The following is a 20,672-nucleotide window of genomic DNA, read 5'->3' as shown; positions in this document are numbered from 1 at the left end:
GTGATGGTATTGATCTGAATCAAAGTCTTGATAATGAGTCAGAAGCGGAAAGTGAACCTAATGAAGTTAGCCACTCTGAGCCTCTGTCTGCCTTAACTACTGGGCCTATACCAAGTCCTACATGTAACCCTGCTTATTTTGAACTTGAAAAAATTAAGCTTGAATTAGAGTACAAACGTTTTATTGCTCAATCTGAACGAAACCAAGAGCTAGAGTTCAGAAGAATGAATGCCCAGGCTGAGCAGAAGCAAGCTGAGTTGAGACTCAGAGAAATAGAGCTTAATCATGAACTAGAAATGAAAAAGTTGTCTGTGGAAAATGCTTCTCTCTCCTCTGGTTCCTCTAGGAGTTCCAGTCCCAAAAGACCCCGGATGCCTAAGGAATTAGTGGGTATGTATGAACCTAAGTTGGATGTGTTGGATTGGTTAAAAATGTTTGAGTATAATCATGGGCTCCAGGACATCACAGGGAATGAGCTACTTCCCTGGTTGTTCTCTAGGCTTCCCCCTGTTGCAACTGATGTGGTAATGGAGTTGGGGAGGTGGATAAGAAGGATTATGAATGTGTGAAACTAACTTTAATAGCTAGATTTGGGAAGACCCCTTCCCAGTACCTTAAGAGGTTTAGGACCCTCAAAAAGTATGATGGTACCCCTTGGGCTACCTGGGTGAGTGAAAGTTTGAAAAACTTAGAGGGATGGATTAAGGGTTACAGGGTTAACACTTATGAAGGAATGAAGAATCTTGTAATGTTGGAGTCAATTTATGATGCCTGCTCTCCTGAGCTCAGACAGCACTTGGCTGATTGAAAGGAATTGGATTCCAGGAAGTTAGCTAAGGCTGCTGACTCGTGGGTTGCCAACAGGGCCACTCACAAGGATTCTGGGGCTACTCAGAAAAAGGATGAGGGAAAACAGCCAAAAAAGGACTCCAAAGAGAATTCTAATAATTCCAATTCCAAAGAGGGCCCCAAACAAAACCAAAAGGGTAAGCCACAAGGGAAACCAAACCAGGCTAGTGTACCTTCTGGTGCCAAACCAGAAGGAGGTCAGAACAAGCCACCATTCCAGAAACCATTTGGTAAATGCTTTGTTTGTGGCTCTACTGACCATGCGAAAGGAGATCCCAGATGTAAGGGTAAACCTTCAGGGGTCCAGCTTGTCTCCTTAGCCTTCGCTCCAGAGGAGGAAGTACAAATGGCAAGTGGAAACTTTCTATTACTGGCTGATGAACCCATTGGAGTCTCAGCCAGTGTTTATTTAGTGTCTCTGGGTTTGTGGGAACAACAGAACTTAGATCTCTATAATTCTATCCCAGATAATACTAAAGAGTATTATAAGGACAGTGTCCAGGTGAATGGTCAGGAGACTCCTGCCATTAGGGACACTGGGGCCAGCATAACTGTGGTGGACACATCATTTTTTCAGGCTGAGGATGTTGCTAAGGCACCCAAACGCCTCAACAAGTTATCTGGAGGGCCTGTGCAGATGCTTCCCCAACTACCAGTTCTCATCCAGTGTAATGTCATGACTGTGAAAATACCTGTCAGCATACAAAGTGAGGTGCCAGGAAGGGTTCTGTTGGGTAATGACTTGAAAACTCTTGGAGTAGTGTCACATACCCCCAGAACTCCTAGTAAAAGGTTACAGGAGCTCACCAGACCTGCAAGGGAGAGAACCATGAGAAGTGCTCCCAAGGAGATGATGAAGAAAGATTACTCCTGCTCCACTGGAGATGTCAGCTGCTGTATCTAAGAAACTAGAAGAAAAAGGGAAACCTAAAACTTCTAAACAAAACCCCACAGCCAGCACTCCAGTGCAGCCAACAAGGACTTCCCCTAGGTTGTCCAAAGTTACACCAGTAACTCCCCCTCCAGCTGAGGCTGAGAGGGAGGTACAACCCTGTGTGGTTGAACTAGACTCTGAGGAAGAGCTAGTGGAAGGCCAGGAACTCATTGGAGATCTTGATCCTGTTGACCATCCTGAGCTGCAGTCTTTACTGGCAGAAGGTGGACCCAACAGGGCAGACTTCAGTAAGGGACAGAGAGAATGTCCAACTCTGGAAGGTCTTCGCCACCAGGCAGATGCTCAGGCTGAAGGGCAAGAGCCTGGGTAATATAGGTTACACTGGGAAGATGGCCTCTTCTACAGTGAACCAACGGAGTCTGCACCTGGGGACAACAAACGACTTGTAGTACCCCAAGAGAACAGACCACAGTTCTTGCAGTTAGCCCATGAGATTCCTTTGGCTGGTCACTTGAGTTTCAAGAAGACTAAGGAAAGGCTCTCACTCTACTTCTATTGGCCAAAGATGGGGGCTGAAGTAGATAAGTACTGCAGGAGCTGCCACACCTGCCAGACTTCTGGTAAGGTTGGCTCCAAGAATGTGGCACCTTTAGTGCCTCTCCCAGTTGTGGGAGTCCCATTTGAGAGAGTAGGGATTGACATTGTTGGTCCCCTTGATCCTCCAACCTCCTCAGGCAACAGGTTTATACTTGTTGTAGTAGACCATGCTACTAGGTACCCTGAGGTAATTCCTATGAGGACTGTTACAGCTCCGGCTGTGGCTAAGGCCCTCCTTGGTATTTTTACCAGGGTTGGGTTTCCTAAGGAAGTAATTTCTGACAGGAGGTCACATTTTATGTCCCACTACATGAAAGCCATGTGGAAAACCTGCAGAGTTACTTACAAGTTCTCAACAGCATGCCACCCTCAGACAAATGGGTTGGTTGAAAGGTTCAACAGAACCATGAAGAGCATGATAGGTGCTTTAGAGGACCCCCTTAAACGAAAGTGGGACCTTCTACTGCCATGCCTTCTCTTTGCTTATGGAGAAGTCCCTCAGGAGGGAGTAGGTTATTCTCCCTTTGAACTTCTTTATGGTCATCCGGTCAGAGGTCCATTGGCCCTGATCAAGGAGGGGTTGAGAGTGCTCCTTCCCCCAAGCCAGTCAGAGTAACTGACTATGTGATAGGTCTCTGAAGGAGAATGTCGCACATGATGGCAGAAGCAAGTGACAACTTGAAAGCTGGCCAAGCATTGGTCAAGCACTGGCATGATCAAAAAGCTAACATGGTTGAGTTTACTCAAGACCAGCTAGTTCTCGTTATGATTCCAACAAGGCAGAGGGTTCTTGCAAGACAAATGGATGGGACCCTTCAAGGTTGTGGGTAAACTTGGAGAGGTCAACTATCTGGTGGACTTGGGCAACCCCAAGGAGGCTCCAACAGTCTTCCACACCAACAGACTAAAAGCGTATGTCTCCAGACCTGACGTAGGAGCTTTGCTTTTAGCATCATCAGAGGAAGAAGAAGAGAGTGAAGCTCTCCCTGACCTCCTCAGAGGCTTACCTTTAGACGAAAAGATTGAAGGAGTAAATCTCTCTTCAAATCTGACACCTGAGCAACAGGAAGAGTGCAAATCTATGTTAAATCAGTTTGCCTCTCTGTTCTCACTTTCACCAGGCTTGACCCCTTGGGGACAGCATGACATACTCACTGGTGACTGTCTGCCAGTCAAAAGCAGAGGATATCGAATGTCAGAAAATGTAAGAACCCATATCAAAGGTGAGGTCAGCAAGATGCTTGATCTCGGGGTAATAGAGCCCACTACTATTCCATGGTCTAGCCCAGTTGTGTTAGTACCAAAGGCAGGATCTAAAGAGCTTAGATGCTGTGTGGATTACAGAGCTCTTAATGCAGTCACTAAGACTGATGCCCACCCTTTGCCAAGGAAAGATGAGTTGGCGGATAGACTTGGTGCATCCAAGTTCCTCAGCACATTTGACTTGACGTCAGGCTATTGGCAAATAGCCCTGACAGACCTTGCCAAGGCGAAAACTGCATTTTCTACCCCAGTTGGCTTATACCAGTTTAAGGTTATGCCTTTTGGTTTGAAAAATGCACCTGCTACATTTCAAAGGATGGTAAACCAGGTTCTGAATGGGATGGAGGACTTCTGCATGGCATACTTGGATGACAGTGAGCAGTGTTCAGCAATTCCTGGGAAGAACATGTGGACCACTTGAGATATGTTTTGCAGGCTCTTGGAAAGGCCAATCTGACCATAAAGACGAGTAAATGCCAGATTGGACAGAGTAAAGTGGTCTACCTTGGACATGAGGTAGGAGGTGGAGAAATAAGGCCTTTGCCCAGTAAGATTGAAGCTGTGCAAAACTGGACAACACCTACTACTCAGACCCAGGTGAGAGCCTTCTTAGGCCTCACTGGGTTCTACAGGAATTTCATAGAGAACTATGGGTCCATAGCTTCTCCAATGAATGTCATCTCCTCTCCCAAATTCCCTAAAAAGTTAGATGGAATGAGGAATGCAATCAGGCCTTTGAAACCCTGAAAAAGGCTCTTTGCCAAGCCCCAGTACTCAGAGCTCCTCACTACCACCAAACTTTCATTGTGCAAACAGATGCTTCAAATGTAGGAATAGGTGCAGTCCTCAGTCAACTGTCAACTGGATGGAAAAGGTAGGGAGCACCCCATTTGCTTCATCAGTAGAAAACTGAAGGATCCTGAAACAAGGTGGGCAACCATTGAACGAGAGTGTTTTTCGATTGTGTGGGCTCTGAAGAAGTTTAGACCATACTTGTATGGTTCTACTTTTGTCATTCAGACTGACCACCAACCCTTGAGATGGTTAATGCAAATGAAAGGGGAAAACCCAAAACTACTGAGATGGTCAATCTGCCTGCAAGGGTTTGATTTCACCATTGAGCACAGGTCAGGGTGTCACCACCAAAATGCTGATGGTCTCTCTAGGATATATGTCATCGACTAGAGGTATTAGATTCATCCAGGAGTGGATTAAATCCTCCTGTCCCTTAGTCTGGGGGTGGGGGGGCGAGTGTTAGGGAGAATTCTCTGTTTCGGCTGAATTTCCTAACATGTGGGTCCCCCAGCAGCTTTGCTGGATTTCTGGAGTTTGTTTTTTTCTCCTGCCAAGAGTGAGACTCTTTTCCTCCCACTCTTGGACATGATGTGTGGTGTTCCTTTGAATGTTAATGTGTTTCATGGGCTATGGGGTCTTTTACTCCATAGGGTCTCGTATGTTTTCCTATGTGTGTTACACAGCACCCTCCGTGCTGTAACACCGGGGTGTCATAGTGACCCCCCACCATAGACTCCATACCCTGGGACTGACTACTGTCTCCCGGGGCATGTAAAGTCACCATTGGCTTTACTAGTCCCAAATTACTAACAGAACCAGTACAAAACCATCATATTGTGGACGTACTGGTAGGGGCAATTCGATTGCCCCTGGGTCTGTTGTTCAAGGGGGTACTTTCCCGTCCCCCCTCGTCAAGTTTTGGCTGTGGCAGTGGATACTACTTTTTATATTCAACCGCAAATATATCTCTATGGGATTTTCCCATTGTTCGAGGCTAATACTTTTTTTAACAAAGCCTCTAACATACCGCCGGTTTATTTATTTAATATTAATTCACTGGTTGGTATTTTCTGCCAGAACTTGGTTTTAAAATGACGTTTGTGTTCGCCTCTGTAACTCCAAACCAAAGGTCGAGCCCTTTGTTCCACATTTTGGCGGGCATCTCCACAAAAGCCTCCAAAAGTGGTGCCACCCTGTCTGGGTATCACAGCATCAGGGTTTAGGCACCCTGGACTGAGTTACCTTGGTAACTCAAGTCGCACTCTTGGGTGATTGGCCCAAGTGGTGAGCCGGCCGGCTCACCACTTAGCATGTGTGATCGACAGCTAGGCTGAGTGAATGGGGGTGTGCTGCATAAAAGCAGGGCTTTTGGGACTGGAACTTCAGAAGTCGCCACAGGACCTGAAAATCCGACGAGGGAGAAGCTGAGCTGGCCTGCTATGACGACACCACCGGTGGAGCCCTGATGAACCGACTCCCCACTTCCCAACGAGAGAGGAGATCTCCCTGCTGGAGAGTCTTCTTCCCCTGACTGGTGGGCACAACCAGTTTACCTTCTTTTCTCGCATCCCAGGACGTCTTGTGATCGAATTGCCCGTGTCAAGCACCCCGGCAACCGGATAGCCACTTACCACTGGACCGCGAATAAAAGGACCGCTCCTTTTAATTGAGAACTCTGCGGCTGGTTTCTTCCCTGGCAGTGCAACGGACTCCTGCTTTCCTCTCCGATGAGATCCTCTCTTCCTCCAGATGAAGCACCGACTTGCACCCGCTGCCAGGAACAACTGCCCCCACTGGAGCGTTCTCACCATTTGAAGGTACCGTGTCCGCCAGGCCTCCCTTTCTAAAGATTGCTACAAGGTAACAATAATCCCTTAACCTTCTAGACTGGGCTGGCCGCCTTGACCATCTAACTGGCCCCTTTCTGTTTGGTCCAACTCTTTCTGAACTTATTGCGAGACTTTTGGGCACTTTGAAACGTGTGACCTTGGACACATTTCGACCGGAGCCTCTTAAAGTGGGTCCGTCCTTGTTAACTTGACTTTACAGTTTTAACCTGCCTCCTTCTCCTACTGTCTTCTTCCGAAAGTGTTGGGATCTGTTTCTATCTTTGCTCTGCCTTTCTCTCCCTTTTAAAACGATTGATTAGAGTGCCATCTTCGTTAAGCGCTCACCGCTGTCTGAAAATAAGTGTTGTTTTACTTAAGACTTGTCTAACTAATCGTTGAAGGGAGTGTATATCTTTTAGTGACCGTGTTTTTGAACTGCTTAATATTAGTGCCAGGGTGTTTTACTAGATGTGTTTTAAAATAAATAATTATATCTCTTTTACACCAAGCTCTGGTCAGTGTTTACTTGTTCTACTGTGTTCTTTTGACCTAGTGTGAATACTCTGTATACTGCCTAACTCTTCTTGAGAGAAGTCTGACTGCTCAGCCACAGCTACCAGGTAAATCTGGGAGGTACAGACTGCTACCAATTGGGTTTACTGCCAACCACCTTTAGTCTTAAATCTTTTGCCGTGGTCCCAGAGGGAACTGCACAGGTTTCTGCCTAACAAAAGCCCTCCCATTTATGTGAGCCCTACTAGAGATATTATTTTATATTTATTTATGTTTATATATCTCTTTTGAATAGCCTGCTCGGCTATTTCCACTCCTGTCACCCTTATAGGGTGAATTTGAATAATAGCCTTTTCGGCTGCCTCCAGTTTCTGGGCCCCTGATAGGGTGTATACAGACAGTTATTGGCCTGCTCAGCTGATTTGGTTCTATTGCATTGATTTGACAGCCGGCCCGGCTTCTTTCGGTGGTTGGAAGTTCACACTTCTGTGGTGGCAAGATATTGGTAAGACTGTCATGGAAAAAAAATATGGTCCCAGCTTCAGCGGATGCCAGTACTCAGGTGCGCCATTCAAAGAAAACTGATAATGTGGTAGACCAGTCTAGTCAACAGCCGTCTGTAGCGCAAGTAATCCAGTCATCTCTGTATTCGGCTTTGTCTGGTCTTAATGATACACTGGCATCAGCGTTTCATAGGTTAATCAATTACATTGCTGATTTTCACCCCTCTCAAGATGCGGGACCCTCTGTTAAACCTCAGCCCCCTAGAAAATGTACCAGCAAAACGAAACATGTTTCAGGACAACTCAGTCCTCCCCAGTCACGTCCCCCGAGTCTTCCCATAGGAGAGGTCAGAAGTGCAGGTGCGATGAGTTTCGGCAACCCCTCTCCTCGACCCCTGGGCCAGCATACGCGCAGCTTCCTGCGGCGGTATCCCCAATTCCTATTTCCACCTCGGATACCTCTGAGGATTCAGATTCGCCCCCTAAGAGGCGCAAAAGGAAGGTGGCTCCTGTCCCTGCACAGAAGGGTCCTGTGCTAGATGTTAATGGTGTTCCATTTTTTGACCCTGCTCTCATATTACACCCTAGATCGGCAGGGTGGCACCCCTCTCAGGAGATTTCTTCTTTCCTAGAATATTGGATCAGACGCCCATTACCTAAGGAGAACAGGAGTAAGTTGAAGTCCGAATGCTCTAGGCCAGTCCTTCAGGACAAGGTGGCTTGTACTCCCGAAATAGATAAGCCTATGGCGGTTTTTCTGGCTCAGAAGGGTAAAGACCCCAGAAAGGGGGTTGACAAGGCCTGGCGTAACTGCCAGGATAAGCCGTTAGATGTTTTGGGTCCAGTAACACAAATATTTGAGATGGCTGAGGAGGCTGCGTCCTCCAATTCCCCTGTTGATGTGAATGTTTTAAGGGGTTGCATCCAGAGCACTGTCTGCCTGCTCGGCAATGCGAATGCCTCAATCTCCAAAGAGAGGCGCAAGTCTTTGCTTATGATACTAGATTCAAAATTAGCAGATATGTCAGAAAGGGAAGCAGGGCCTTCGCTCAAGGAAACTTGTTTGGGGATAGTTTTCTGAAAGACCTTTCGGCGTATGTGCATACTTTTTCAGCTTTGGATAAATCTCAGGCCAACATTAAAAAGGTATTTGCGCATAAGGTTTTCCCCAAGGCCGGAAGAGGTAGAGCCCGCTCTTCCGGCTGGTTCTCCCAGGGCCATTTCCGTCCACGTCAGTTTGCCTCCCGAGGCGCACATAATTCCTCCTCTGCTCGGGGAGCGAATAACCAATTTTTCCCTCAGCAAAATGGGGGTTGGAGAGGACGTGGAGGAAGAGGTACCAGGAGGTCCAGAGGAGCATCAGGTACTTTCTCGACTGTTAAGAGTTTTTTCCCACAGAGATCTAGGGGGCAAACTGGCCAGGTTTCTCCCACAGTGGGAGTCCCTCACATCAGACCCCTGGGTGTTACAGACAGTCCAAGGTTATCGCATAGAGTTTTATTCCCCTACTTGCCAGTTATCAGCTCCCCATCCATTGGTTTTGGACGAGGTAAAACAGTCTCTTATAGATGTGGAGGTCCAGGACCTCATCTTCAAGGGAGCGGTAGTCCCGGCCTCTTACAGGGCCTCTCAGTTTCTGAGTACCATTTTTCTAGTTCCGAAACCAGATCAGGGGTTTCGCCCAGTGATAAACCTAAAGGCCCTCAATTCCTTTGTGGTATACCACCACTTCAAGATGGAGGGAATCCATCTTCTCAGGGACACCCTTCTTCCAGCAGACTGCATGGTGAAGCTGGACCTCAAGAATGCTTACCTAGTGGTTCCTGTGTTCCCTCCACACCAAGGGTTTCTCCAGTTTCAGTGGGGGGGTGGGGTCAGGTTTGGCAATTTGCCACCCTCCCGTTCGGCCTGTCTTCAGCCTCATGGTGCTTCACCAAGTTGATGAAGCCTGTGATCGCTCTTCTCAGGTCCAAGGGGATCCAAATCATTATATATCTCAACAACATGCTCCTGTTAGCCCAGAACTCTCAGAATCTGCGCTCTCATCTGGAGTTTACGGTGACTCTAATTCAGAGCGTGGGGTTTGTGTTAAATGTCAAAAAGTCCATATTGAAGCCTACACAATGCATCCAGTTTCTGAGCTTCGATATAGATTCAAAGCATTGCATCCTTCTCCTCCCAGACATCAGGCTAACCAAGATAAGGAAAGAGATTCAAGTTATCCTCAAGAAGGACAACATTCCTCTCAGATTGTTGGCCAGGATAGTAGGGATGTTGTCAGCATCCATCCAAGCTATTTTCCCAGCCCCTCTCCACTACAGAGCGTTGCAACGTCTGAAAGCTCGCCATCTTCGCAGATGTCTTTCTTACTCTCAGATGGTGGTGCTGTCCCCAGAGGCCAGGTTGGAACTTCTTTGGTGGGTCAGGCACATGGATGCCCAGAATGGGAAAGCAATTTTTGGTCCCTTTCCAGATGTAGTTCTGGAGTCCGATGCCAGCAGAGTGGGTTGGGGAGCCAGGCTGGGTCAGGTTTCCACAGGGGGGAAAATGGTCCGAGAGGGAGAAAGAGCTCCATATCAACTGTCTGGAATTGTAAGCGGGGTCGTTTGCAGTCCAAAGTTTCCTCAAGGATCAGGGGAATTGTTGTGTCCTCCTCCGCATGGACAATGTCTCAGCAGTGAGATATGTCAATCATTTGGGAGGGACCAGGTCCAAGGTCCTAGCCGATCTGGCAAGGGAAATTTGGCATTTTTGCTTCGACCGCAATATTGTGTTAAAGGCAGAATACCTTCCGGGGATCAGCAACAAGGTGGCGGATTGGAACGGCAGACACCGTCAGGACAAAAGCGACTGGATGTTAGACAGGGGCCTCTTTGCCAGGATAGAATCTCTATGGGGTCCGTTTACAGTGGATCTGTTTGCCCCGAGGCTAAACTGTCAGGTGCCCAGGTTCTTCAGTTGGAGACAGTTCCTGGTGCTCTAGCTACCGATGCGTTCCTACAGGATTGGTCACGTCATAGGTTGTACGCCTTCCCTCCCTTTGCAATGATAGCCAGGGTATTGGTTCAGGTTTGCAGGCAAGAAGTCACGCTAGTGATACTAACCCCCTTTTGGCCTTCCCAGATTTGGTTCCCGGCTCTCCTAGAGTTGTCAGTAGACATTCCTCATCTTCTTCCCCTTCATCCACAGTTGCTAACGAGCCCGGGAGGTTTTCCTCACAAGCTGGTCCTTCAGGGGCACCTCTCCCTGATGGCTTGGAAGATTTCAGCTCTTCCTGGTGCTTCCAAGGACTTTCGCAGGACTCTATGTCAGTCATCAGGGACTCTTGGGCCCCCTCTACCAAGTTGGGATACTCTTCAGCTTTGTACTGCTGGGTTAGCTGGTGTGTGGTTAGGCACCTTGATCCCATTTCTGCCCCTCCTGTAGAGGTGGTTAATTTTCTAGTGGATTTTTTTAAAGAAGGCAAAGTTTATAGAACCATTAATGGCTTCCGGTCTGCTATTTCAGTGGGACACCTTTTGGTAAAAGGGGAACCTGTAGGTAGACATTTTTTAGTGGGAAGAGCACTCAAATCTATTCATATTAAGGTCCCTCCAAAGCCTAAGTATTCAGTCCTTTGGGATGATTATATGGTATTAGATCTCTTTCGAGCCTGGCCCCCTAATGATGATCTGTCTTTTCAACAGCTATTTTCCAAGCTAGCAATGTTGTTGTGCCTGGTGTCTATTAAGAGAGTGTCGGATATCAGAGCTTTAGATGTGGACAATATAATGTTTACTCCTCAAGGAGTTCCCTTTTTTGTTTCACGGAGAACTAAGTGTATGACTTCCTCAATATCCTATCCAGCCTCCCAGAAGACAGTAAATTGTGTGTTATCGCATGTTTGAAATGTTTTGAGTTAAAAAACGGAGAGTCTGCAACCTCCTAATACCTCTCAGCTGCTGATTTCCTACAGGAAGCCCCATAAACCAGTCTCCCCTTCCACTTTGGCCAGATGGATTAGGTGGGTCATGCGGGAGGCAGGGGTTGACACTTCCTCTTTTGGTTCCCATTCGGATAGGGGTGCTATGGCCTCTAAAGCCGCTTTCTTGGCTGGCAGCCTAGAACAGATTCTTAAAGCAGCTGATTGGTCAAGAGAGTCAACTTTCAAAACATTTGATCATAAACGCATTGCTCACGTAGCTGTTGATGTTCTGCAAGGGCTTTGAACTTGCATAATAGGAGCCTCCTGTCTTGCCGTAGAAAACCTAATCCCCCACACTAGCGTCAGATGGGGTTTTAGATTCTATTAAAGTCAAGGAGGTGAATATTATTGCACCCACCCACCCTTACTTGTTGTTCTGGTTATTTCAGATTTTGGGTGAGAGGTCCTGGTTGAAAGGAGGTCGGTTCAAGTTCGGTTTGCGAGAGAGTTCAAGTTTCGCCTGTTTGCATTGGAATCATCACTCCTCGTGCTACGCGGATGATTTCTGCAGTGAACATCCAAGGAAGAACAGCATCAGAAAGAGGAGTTGGTGTTAGAGAAAGGGACATTTATGGAACTGGCTCTATGCCCATTGGTTACACTGAGGGCATGACCTGTCCTCCATTTTGGATTGGGATGTTTTATATTGCTTTATTTGAACTGTGATGAGTTATTTGTTCAAAAAAGTTTTATACAAAAGTTTTTCTTCTTTGCTGCTGTGATGTCAGAGTAAAGATTGTTATGCATAATGTTTGCCTCCTTGTCTTGAATAGAATCTAAACCCCCATCTCACGCTAGTGTGTGGGATTAGGTATTGTAATCTGGTATTTGTAGTCTCCCTTTCAAGATGGGGGCATGGAGGGTGGGATAATGTCACAATTGTACACTTTTTAGCTAACATATTTCTAGAACGGTTTTATATATTTGTATGAGTAATTTACAATGGTTTGTGTACTTTTCAAGTCATCCGTATAAAACAGAGTATTGTTGAAAACCAAACATATGGTTGAGGAGTGGAAATGATGAGAGGGCAAGGGAGTCATGAATATTTACCCAGGATGTGGCAAGAGCGGTTACGATCATGGCATCTGGAGAGGTTATTTTCCACCCTTGTGGTCTGGTGCTGCTTTTCATGGCACAAGTAGATGATGCATGTGGGTGGACAGCGTATGCCCACTTTTTTAAGAGAGCGGACACAACCCCCCCTTTTAAGGGTTTTTGATGCGATAAGCTTGTTCCAAGTGTTTGTCTACCAGGATTTTTCACCCAGGTTGTCAAGTTCCCAGTGCAGACCCTTGTCCACAAGACTGCATAAAAGTGTCATCAAAGCACATGTCCTAGTGGGATTTTGTTTTCCTGTGAATATTTCACTATATATCGTTGTGTTGGACAATCTCCTCTCAGGTTTTTTGTATGTGTTGATACATTTTTTGATGGACAATGCTCATTTGTCTTGTGCATTTTCCTCTCAGTGGAAAAGTCAATTTTACTAAATGTGTATATTTCACTTTAAGATATGTTCGCTTATTGTACCCTTTATTTGTCCCACTTTTGATTTTCACTGTAGTTGCAGAAGTTCCCACACCAAGTGAAGCGAGATAGCTGTACCCATCCTGATGTTGAAACATCACTTTTTACAACACATTATGCAGCATGTATAGGAAAAAGGCCATGGAATTTACAGGAAGGCATAAACATATACCGTTTTAACAACAGTCACCTAACCTGCTGAGTTGCATTTGCAACATTCTGCTTTAGCATTCCCTGTTACCCCCGGCTACTCACACCTGCCAAACAGCTTTGGCCTGTTTACCCCTTCCAATCAAGGCTCACTGGTACATTGATGTAGCTCAGTTCCCATTATGAAGTGAGCAGCACTTGATAATTCTATGGCATAACAGGAGGCTTCATATTATGCATTACAATCTTTACTTCTGAAACCACAGCAGCAAAGAAAAAACTTTTACAACAAAAGGTTTCAATAACAGAACAAAAAGAGTTCAATATCAATGTAATGGGGACTCCCCAATCCATCATGGAGGACAGGTTATGCCCTGCAGGGGACCAATGAGCAGGGACCCTCCTCTATATATGTCATTTACTCTAATCCCAACTCCTCTTTCTTTGCTGCTGACACCACAGCTAAGTCACTCCTTTTAGTTGTGCCTTGCATGCTAGTCAGTAGTTGGCATGTGATGTGTGTATCATATATTATATGGTGTGAGGGCAGTGTTTACTTTATAGTAATGCTTTACTACTTTCACCTTGAAAAAATTGTGTGTTCCCTATGTTAGGTTTTGTTGTTTTTATTGTGGTCTTAATGGGTCCCGTACAACCGCTGCCTTGTTTGTGTGGTTTTTCCTTTTTAGGAGGCGTGCATTCCGCTTCTAATGAAACGTTTTTTCCTTTCTGTTTACCCAACGTGTGCGGGCCTGTCTGAAGCCTAGCTTCAGGCCCGTCACGCGTGGGTTGGTGTGCTTAGCAGCGCTGGCTACGTTTATTTAAATTAATTAGTACATTGATACATTGAAGCCATGACACGTGGGTCTTTTGAAGCCTTGGCTTCAGACCTCGCGCGCACAAGCTTTTGTTTGTTCCTCCAACTGTCACGCATGTGTCTTCCAGAAGCTTTCACTGCAGGCCCAACGCACGGCGGGAGGTTTAGTTATCCTGGCGCAGTCGGCTACCGCCGACCAACCCCTCCCTCCCCAGACACCTCGTGCGCGGGAGTTCAAAGCTTTGCTTTAACCCCGACGCGAGAGGTGGAGGGGGGCTGGAGGGGTAGCTCCACTGATTTCTACATACTTACCTGGCAGGGGAGACGCCATGATTACTAAGGTGGTTCTCCCAGGGTGAGACTCATCCATTGCACACCGGAGGTGCTAACCCCTGCGATGTCCCCATAAATTGCGAGCGCTCTGGTGCCTACAGGTTCATAGCATTATGGAAATGCTAATTTGTTAAAATTATACCGAATGACAGAGTTTCTTTTTCAAGGAAGCCTTATGGGGAAAGCTACATGTTTTTCCATGAATGGGGTGGTCTTGCCACGTCTTCCATCAACATACCAAAAAAGTGTCCTCCCACTTCAGTCCCCATATGCAGCCTGGCAGTAGTTTTGCTTAAGGGCTGCGCAGGTGGGGGTAGGGGGAGCACCATGTATCATCCATCTCCCTCATAAATTAAAAGATACATTATAAAGATACAGGTATATTGTGCTGGAATTTTCGGCACAGGTGTTATGAGTGTCGCTGCCTGCTCGGCTTCAGGCTTTGCCTGAGTTTGAATGAAAGGTTATTCCCTCGTGTGCTGCTGGTTTCCACACCCTGCTAGGGTGAGCAGCTTGAGGTGCGCTTGCTCAGGGCATTCCTCTGTAACAGCAATAGTTTAAATGTGTGTGAAGCATTAACGCTTTCCTGTTGTAAAAAAATTACTTTATTTTTAGGTATGTATTTATTTATTTTCTCATTTTTGTCCTTCAAAGAAAAGACAGGGGTTGGAGGAGGAGGTCGTTAACAGACCTATAGGGGGCCTTGGCCTTCCTATCCAGCCATCACTCAGGCCTCAATATTACGCTCGCCTAATATTTCATGCCCGTTATGAAAACATTTCTGTTAGTTACCCCTTTCTTCCATTAGGTAGGATCAGGACACACTCAGTCCGTCCACTCCCCTTAGGCATTTCTCCTTCCATAGAAGGCATCAGATACGCAGGTTAAGAGGAGTACCTACGGTTCCGGTCTGTTCCTCAGAGCCTGTTTGCTTATTATATCTCTGCTACTGCTCATAGTCATTGTTTCCGCTACAGATAATTTTGAGGACCCTACATGCCTTCATAAAAGCGCTAAAGAACTTAGCCTTCTTTCCCTCATAAAGGGACGGACGTCAGAGGAAGTGCTATTGTTTGGTGAACTATCCCTCTCGACATTGTTCGGATAGTCCTTGGTATCCTTCTTTGCCCTAGGGGAAAAAAGGGAAAGACCTTCTGAAGGAAGAGTGGTAGCTGTGGCTGATAACCCAGTTTGCTCAACTGGCTAAAGAGGGAAGTAACCTCTATTTTTTCTCCTTTTGGATGCGCAAGTCCTGCGTACTGGATTGAGATTTGTTTGCCTGCTCGGCAACGCCAAAGCCTCCAGCTATAAAGAAAGGTGCAAACACCCTTCAGGGGAGGGAGGATGGCTCCAGGGCAACGCATTCTTCTAGGAAGTAAGACAATGGGCCTCATTCCGAGTTGGGTGGTAAGGGAAAAATGATGCCGGTAAAGGAATACCGGCATCGTTTCCCGTTACGGCCCATTCTGACCCACCAGACCGTTATTTACGGCGTCGTAAAGTACGATGCCGTAAATAGCGGTTTAGTGGCGCGCGCCCGACACGCCATGCCGCAATTAGCAGAATGGCGTAAACCGGAGCTGATCCCAAGTAAAGCGGACATGGAAAAAACGGCCTCCACAAGACCGCAAAGTACCTTACCGCCATGGAGTAAATACCGGCATCACTGAGAAGGTGTTAAGGACCCTGAGCAGTGTTTCCAAGAGGAACAGGTGCACTCAATCAGCACAGGTGGAGTCAATGGAGTCTGGCACAGCACAAAAGGAGCACACCCACACACCACACCCCCTCCCACACCAAGATGATACCAATTGTAGAAGCATTCCTGGAGCTGGAGGCCCTGCTTGCAAGGCAGCAACTACAACAACAGCAACTACAACAACCACAACCCCCACCACAGAGGATACACAGGAGGAGAAGGAGGGTGAGACAGGCCCAGCATGCCCTACCGGTGCAGCCACCATTACCACGCCGGCAGCCCCCAATCCCCCGCATCAGAGCCACCCCCTTCAACCTCACACCAGAGCAGATCCACACCCTGTACCGGCTTGACTGGGACACCATTACCAGCATAGTGGACATGATACATGATGATACAGTGAGCCGCATAGAAATCCGCACTGCCATCCCCCCTCTACTGAAGGTAGTGTCTGTGCTCCACTTCCTCGCCACAGGTAGCTACCAGCATACAGTGGGGCACATGCATGGCATATCACAGCCCATATTTTCACGGATACTCAAACAAGTGCTGGATGCCCTCCTCACCCACAAAAGGGAATACATATCCCTACCCCGTACTCCCCAGGAGATATATGACACCAAAGCTGCCTTCCATGCACTGGCAGCCATGCCAAATTGCATAGGTGCCATCGACTGCACCCACGTGGAATTAGTGGTCCCGCATGCCATGGAGGTGCCGTATCGCAACCACAAGCAATACCACTCCATCAACGTCCAGATGGTGTGTAATGCCAGTAAAGCCATCACACATTGCAATGCCCGATACCCCGGATCAACTCATGACTTCTTGGTCCTGCGGAACTACATGGAGCGACTTGCCGGACGACGTGCCTGGCTGCTGGGTGAGTAACCTGAATGGGCCATGGCAGTGCATTGGGGCTGTGAGTAGGTCGCCTGCATACTCCACCTGGGTGGGAAAGGGGGGGGATGCATACCCCACCTGGGTGGGAAAGGAGGGGGGGTGCATACCCCACCTGGGTGGGAAAGGGGGGGGGATGCACACTCATCCCAGTAATCATCTGCGGCCATGTAAGACTAGTACAATTCTCCACCATGAATGCACACACAATTACCTCCTTTCCACTTCCATGCAGGTGATGCTGGCTACCCTCTAAAGCCGTGGCTTATGACCCCGGTCTGCAACCCACAGAACATGCACGAGGAGGACTACAATAGATCCCATACCCGTACACGGGTGGTGATAGAGCAGACCTTCGGCCTGTTGAAGGCACGATTTCGTTGCCTCAGCCGGTCTGGTGGGGCACTCATCTACAGCCACGAGAAGGTGTCCAAGATCACCATGGCATGTGTAATGCTACACAACATGTGCATCCGTCGGAACGTGCCACTGCCCCCTGACGTGGAACTGATACCACCAGATGATGATGAGGGGGATGAGGAAGGAATGGCAGGACAGCAGCACGATGCCGATGCACAGGAGGGACGTTCAGTGCGTCAATCATTGATTGGACAATATTTCAGACTCACAAGTCAGCTGAGGGTGTGAGGGTGAGAGGACATTGGGCACTGGGTGTGGGGATACATGTACACCATGCAATGTGCGACATCAAAAGACACAAGCAAAATGAGCAATGTCCACTCTGTTTTTTGGGAATGAACAACCAGTGTATTCAACATTTATGTAGGAACGTGTACAACAAAACCACCACCCTCACCCCCCTCCCCCCCAACTCCCACACACACCCTCAACCCCCTCCCCCTCCCCCCAACTCCCACACACACCCTCACCCACCTTCCCCCACCCCCCAACTCCCACACACACCCTCACCCCCCTGCCCCTCCCCCCCAACTCCCACACACGCCCTCACTCCCCTCCCCCTCCCCCCACAACAACCCCACAATAGTCCCATCAGTGCAACATAGGCCACTTGTGTGTGGCAGTATGGTCATTGTGTGCTTCCAGAGCCAGGGGTATCCATGTTCTGCCGGCGGAGTGTGCGCATTGACCGACGGACAGGGCTGGTCTGCGTGGAGGAGCACTGTGAGGGTGGGCACTCCCACTGGGGCTGTGGTCTGGGGGGTGCTGCCTCCAGGGCATCAGCGATCCGGCCCAGCACCTCACAGAGCCGGTTTGTGTTGGCAGTGATGACTTCGCCCAGGGCCTGCAGGTCATTGTGCCACTCCGACCTGGATTCACGGTTGACCCGGATGAAGTCCTCAATCAGGCCCGTGAGGCGCTGGGAGTGCAATCCATCCATGGCCGGTGTGGCAGATGTGCTAGGCAGCCGTGGTGTTGAGCCTGCAGCCCTTTCGGGGCTTTCTGCAGGGGAGGTGGATCCAGGACTGGCAGGTGGTGCTCCTTGGCCTGTGAGGCCTGGGGTGTCACTCTCCCCGGAGTCGCTGTGTGCAACTTGACTGTAGGATGGGGTGTCTGGGCTGTGCACGATGTCATGGGGCTCCTCCACGTCGGATACGGGAACTGATGTCGGGCTATCTGGCTCCTCGGGGAGGCACATGGCAGCATTCTCCCCTGCCACACTGGACTCCTCTGAGTGCACCGTGGGGCATGTCTCCGTCGGCAGTGCAGGCATGGGCAGGGGTGTGGGTTGTGCAGCCTCCATGGGGGTTGCTGGTGCAGGTGGTGTTGCCTGTGCCTTCTTCCTTCCTGCAGGTTTACGCTGTCCCCTGGCTGTGCCCCTGCAGGTACAGGGCTGTGTGGCTTCCTGGCCCTCACTTTCATGGCCGCTGCCTGTGGGGGGGAAGAGAGAGATGGCATGAGCTATGATTTGGGGGTCAGCATTTCTTCAAGCCTATGGTATGACAATGGGATTGCAGCGTTTTGTTGACATTTGGGTTGGGAGTGGGACAGTGATCTGGGCTTGGACGGTAAATGCAAGCAGGTGTCTGGGTCACTCATGTTGGTGGAGTACTGTGCTGACTCACATTGACTGCCTCTTTGTGTGCTCTGGCCAATATGGGTTGGAGCCTTGCACCTGGCATCAGCCTGGGTCTTACTTGTGACGGCATGATTTGATGGGGGGGAGGGGTTCCCATACGTGATGTGACTGCTTGCCCAGCCCTTGGCGGTGCCTTACATTGGGAATGCATTTACTATCTTCACTCATGACACTCACCTCCATCTGCAGATGACGGGGCACCGCACTCCATCTCGCCGACCCCCTCTATGGCTTCAGTGCCCATCATGTCCACACACGTTTGCTCCCAGGGCATCATCTTGATTGGAGAAGCTGGGCCTCCTCCTGTCTCCAGGGCCTGTGTTCGGTTGGCCGATAGGATGGCCCGCACCCTGAGACGGAGGTCATCCCACCGTTTCCTGCAGTCCCTCGTCGTACGGGGGGTGTTCCCTACGGCGCTCACCCTCTGTGCCACCAAGTCCCAGATCTCCTTCTTCCTGGCAATGGTCGGCCTACACATGTCGCTGCTGAATACTGTCTCAGCATTTGCGTGCAGGGTGTCCACCAGGACTTGGAGCTTGTCCTGCGTGAAACGCTCCTTCCTGATGCGGCATGATACTGGTCACTGATGGCTTTTTTGAGGGTCGGAATATACCTCCGGGTACTGTATTAAGAGGATGGCAGTGGATTGTGTTTTTAAAGATGGCCGCCACGCTCCTTCCCGTTCCTGTGCGATGATGTAATTTCCGTATCCGTTAATTAGCGGTGACCGTAATTTACGGATACCGTAAATTACGGTCACCGCTAATAATGGACAGCGGAGCTTCGGTGGCGGTGTTGTAATGACCGTCTCGCTTCATGCCGCTAAGGGGTTTTACGGGCCCTTTAGCGGTAGGGGATTTACCGGCATGGCGGAAAGCTCGTGCCCGCGAAGTCGGAATGGCCTGTAAATTGCGGCATCGTACCAGACCGGACTCGGTCTTTCCGCCATGCCGGTAAAAACCTATACTTACCGCAAACCTCGGAATGAGGCCCAATACAGTTTATCCAGGCTCGGATTATAATACTAGCGCTTGAAAATGTGTGGATCCTGAGGGGCTGGATTATAAAATCGGTTTGCCTGCTCGGCATCGCTAAACGCCTTCATGTTCTTTCAAGTCTTTTCCCACCGGACTTCATCTCAATTTGTTATTGGACAGGTGGTTTTCATTAAAGTCCTTTGCCCCTCAGGAGAACAGAGCCTGCTCCTTTGGCAGTTTTTTCTTAGGTCTCTACCCATCCTAGAAAAGGGCGCATCAAGAGGTGCGCACAGTTACTCCTCTGCTCGAGGGGTTTGTACATAGTTTTTGGCTCCTTGGGAGAGTTCGTACTGACAGGAGTCCTGCTAGACCTAGGGTATCTGCCGTAATGCCTCAGTTGTTGACAATGTTCTTATTTCTTGGAAGGTGTTCACCTCAAATGCCCTGGGGTTGCTGTAAGTTAACGAGGATCCAATTTCAGTACTTCCTCTGTCAGTGTTTTTCCCTTGCTTCCTTCCCCAGTGGTCACCAAGGAAAGCAGATTTTGTTAGTGGGTGGTGTCAGCGTCCCTCACGGTTTTCTCATTTGTGAACGAGATAACTCTGCTCCCACTAATGGGAGGTTTGGGTAAGGCTTTTGCCCAATAACAATTAACTTGCAATTTCTAACATCTATTTGTGGCATCTTTAAAATGTAAGAGTTTATTAGGCTCATTGGCTCCTTTCTCCCGGCGGATAGTTTGATCATGTCAGACCTCAAAGATGAGTGCTGGGTGGTTCCGGTTTTTCTTCCTCATCAGGAGTTTTTTCCTCTCCAGTTCCACTGATGGGCTTGCACTTATCAATGTCCCCCACCTTTTTCCGCCTTTCGGTTTAGCCTTTCCCATCAGCCCCTGGTGTTTTACCAAGTTAATGAACTGGTGTTATCTCACCTCAGTTCCAAGGGGTTTAGGATAATTATTTTCTTTTATACAGTTACAGGTGTCACTTCTGCAATCAT

General features: G+C 48.5%; 1 pseudogene; it reads left to right on the top strand.

Annotated features, from left to right (window-relative positions):
- Positions 1–14,009: 14,009 nt before the first annotated feature.
- On the top strand, positions 14,010–14,137 carry LOC138568211 (U1 spliceosomal RNA; annotated as a pseudogene).
- Positions 14,138–20,672: the final 6,535 nt, after the last annotated feature.

The sequence above is a fragment of the Ambystoma mexicanum genome, chromosome 2p (assembly GCF_040938575.1).
Source record: "Ambystoma mexicanum isolate Mex_15411 chromosome 2p, UKY_AmexF1_1, whole genome shotgun sequence".
Taxonomy (NCBI): domain Eukaryota; kingdom Metazoa; phylum Chordata; class Amphibia; order Caudata; family Ambystomatidae; genus Ambystoma; species Ambystoma mexicanum.
Note: the sequence above shows the minus strand (reverse complement) of the source record. Positions and strands in the feature narration are given on the sequence as shown.